Below are 3661 nucleotides of genomic sequence, written 5' to 3'. Positions count from 1 at the left end.
TTATTTCTATTTCCTCCTTTCCTGACGTCTTCTAGGTAAGGTGAACATTTTTTAATTCAATTTTAATTTATCTATTGTAATTTTTTACCATCTCTCTTTGTATAGATTTTTTTAGTGGTTGTTCTGGGGATGACAATATGCATGTTTAATTTTTTACAGTCTACTTAAAATGATTATGTTACCACTTCCAACTTGTATATATTAGGGTTTTTGTCCCTGTGACAAAATACCTAAGAGCAACTTAAAGGAGGAGAGGTTTATTTTGTTTCGTGGTTTCAGAGATTTCAGTCCATGGTTGGCTGTATGCTCTTAGGCCTGTGACAAGGCAGAGACATCATGGTGGAAGGACATAAAGGACAAAAGCTGCTTCGTGGCATCCAGGAAGCAGAGAGACCAATAGAGGAAGGGACCGGGAACAAGAGATCCTTGTCAAAGCCATGATCCCAGGGATCTATTTCCTCCCATCATTCCCCACCTTCCACATTTTCTACCACCTCCCAATAGTCCATCCAGTTATGCATCCATAATGCACAATCCACTGATGAAGGTGGTGCCCTCGTGATCCAGTCATCTCTCAGCAATGCCACCAGCTAGGGACCAAGCCTTCAACATGTGAGCCTTTGGAAGGGACACTTCAGACTCCAAACCTCAACACAAGTGGAATGTGGAAACTTCCCATTAGATAGGTTTCTTTATCCTCATCTATTTATATTGTAATTGTCTTATATATTGTATCTGTACATAGATCAATAATGCAATCAGACAATATTGACATTTTTCCCTTCAACTGTCTAACATTTTAAGACACAGAAGAGAATAATATTTCATTATATTTGCCCAGATGCAGATATTAACTATTTCTTATGCTTTTCCTTTATTCATGATAGTCCAAGTGCCTTCTGGTACAATTTCTCTTTTGTTACGAAATTTCTTTAGCCATTCTTTTAGAGGAGGTATGATAACAGTGAATTCTCTCAAGTTCTTTCTCTTTCTTTCTTTCTTTCTTGCTCTTCTTTCTTTCTCTTTCTTTTCTTCTTTCTTTCTTTCTTCTTTCTTTCTCTTTCTTTCTTTCTTCCTTCCTTCCTTCCTTCTTTCCTTTTTAAAGGAAACCACCAGACTGTATCCTCTCCCTCTTCTTCCCCTGAAGAAGAGTAAAAATAATAATCAATGGCAATTGACAGTTACACTAAAACAACACCAAGAGGTGGCTTCATGCTCAGGAGAGAACACTGTCTCCTCTTCATGGTTTCTGGTACTCTACACGATCAGAGAGGATTCTCTAGTAATGAAATGATTCCTGAAAGTATAGTCTTCTGAGTTTTCTTCATTTGAGAATGTCTTTCACCTTTATTCTTGAAAGATAGTTTAGCAGAATGTAGAATTGAGTTGATAGTTCTTTTCTTTCAACACCTTAAAAATGTGCCACTTTCTTCTGTGGCATAGTTTCTGATAGGAAATCATCTATAATTTGAATCATTGTTGCCCTGTATGGAATATGTCATTTTTCTTTAGCTGCTTTAAAATTTGTCATTGTCTTTATTACTTCATAGTTTGATTTTGATCTTTCTGGGTTCAGATTTCTTTGGGTTAAGCCTTTCTGTGGCTCAGTGAGTCTTGGGTATGTATGTCTATGTCTTCTGATAAATTTGGGGAATTTTCAGCTACTATTTCTTTGAATGCTTTTTTTGGCATTTTATCTTTTCTTCTCTTTTTTCTGAAATTCTGATGGCACAATTGTTAGGCCTTTTAGTAATGTTCCATACTCTGTTAATTTCTATTAAATTAGTTTCTGTTTTTTGAGATTGGTTACTTTCTCTCTCTCCCCCTCTCTCTCTCTCTTCTGGGACTTGGATTTGATCTCTTGAACCATGCCTCTCTAGCACCTCAAATTGGATAATTTCTAATACCTGTTATCAAAAGTTTACCGGTTGCATTTAAATTTTCCTATTGAGGCTATCTACCAAGATCTTTTCATTTCATTTATTATTATAATTTTCAGTTCTAAGATTTCCATTTGATTCATTCAGTTTTCTTTTCCTTTGCTGGGCCTTTCTATATTTTCATTTATTCCAAGACAGTTTACCTTTGATTCTGGAAGCATGTTTATAATCACTGTTATAAAATCTTTGCTTAATGGCTACAGCTTCTATTCCCTCCTAGTGTGTGTTAATGTCTCTTGCCACAAGTGCTGAAATTTTCCTGGTTCTTCAGCTGTGAGATAATTCTGGTTGATTCTCGGCCATTTTGGTGGTATTGGGATTTGAACTCAGGGCCTCATGTTCACTAGTCAGGCACTCTACCACCCAAGCCACTCCTCCAACTCTTGTATCTTGGACATTTTGTTATGACTCTGAATTTTACTTAACTCCTGCAGAGAATTTTATGTTTTTGTTTTAGCATGTAAACAATCCAGTTGAGTTCAGATCATGAATTTGAACCAGACTCTTGGGGGTTGTGGTTCCAACACCAATGCAGTGTTTAAAGTTTCTGCAGTGCTCTTTGGATCTTTCCTGTGCATGCACCACCCACTAGCAAGTCTAGGACCTGAGTGTGAGTCTATCCTTCAGTTTATTTCTCAAAGTCTTTGATAGACTGCTTAGGATTGTACCCATTAATGTTCACAATCACTTCATGGGGTCTGATTCCCAAGGTCCTCCCTTTCTATGATTATTCCCATACGTTATGGTTCCCTGGGATCTCCTTTTCAGTTCTCCAGCCAGAAAGCTTCCATATACTTACTGTGACTACATCTGTAACCTAGGGTCACTATCAGAAGAAAGAAAGGAAAGCAATGGCAGATTCACTTCACCTTTTTGGAGCTGCAGCTCCTGTGACCATAGGGGAAAGTTTTCCTCCCACAAAGATCTATGTGATTGCAGGTGCCCACTGCTGTGCTGTTGCTGCTTCCACCCCCACGCAATGGGATTACCTTGGGAATGGATATAAGAAAAGAGAGAAAAGAAGGAGCCTGAAGAATCCCACCCCTCAGGCTCCTCCTCATCTGCATCCACTGCCCATCTCGACGTGGGGCCACCTTGAGTGAGCTCAGGGGTCAACAGAGTAAAGAAATAAACGGGGATGCTCACCACCAGTTCAGGGGCACTTCAAACTCTGGTCTTCTTCCCCAATCTGTCTGTTGTCATTTGTTCTTCAATGTCCTCAAATAGCTGTACAATGCATGCTATCCAGATTTTAAATTTAGCTCCATTCAAGTGGGAGACGGAGGGTAAAATGTGTTTGCTCCATCTTAGCTGGAACAAGAACCTGTTTAGCTGTCTGGTGCAAATGAGAACACAAACCCTTCACATATACCTCAGTGGACAAAATGAGCCTTTTTAGAGGAAAACACAAATTCTAATATTTGAGGATTCAGAAACTTAAGAAGGGTTTGGATATTAAACTCCAATGAAGCAGATGACAGTGGAAGGAAGGCTCTTAGAGGCCTAGCTATGAATCCCTACTGCTGCATACTGTGTGCCAGGTCCCTTGAATAAATATTTAGCATAGAAAGTGTTGTTTTGCCATCTCACATCTCTAAAGGAGACAATATTGTCTTATGAGGAGAATGAGGCTCAGAGAAGTTAACCAGCTTCTCAAAAGTCACATAGTAAGTGAATGGCAGAACCAAGATCTCTCACACAAGCCAGGAGAACTACTCCAG

General features: G+C 39.0%; 1 non-coding gene across 1 annotated transcript; it reads right to left on the bottom strand.

Moving 5' to 3' along the window:
- Positions 1-1108: 1108 nt before the first annotated feature.
- LOC141414233 (small nucleolar RNA U3) lies at positions 1109-1313 on the bottom strand. The gene has a single exon (XR_012439301.1). It is a non-coding gene; the product is annotated as a small nucleolar RNA U3 (small nucleolar RNA).
- Between the last annotated feature and the right edge of the window lie 2348 nt (positions 1314-3661).

Source organism: Castor canadensis, chromosome 11, assembly GCF_047511655.1.
Source record: "Castor canadensis chromosome 11, mCasCan1.hap1v2, whole genome shotgun sequence".
NCBI classification, from domain to species: Eukaryota; Metazoa; Chordata; class Mammalia; order Rodentia; family Castoridae; genus Castor; species Castor canadensis.
This window is presented reverse-complemented; position numbering and strand designations above follow the sequence as displayed.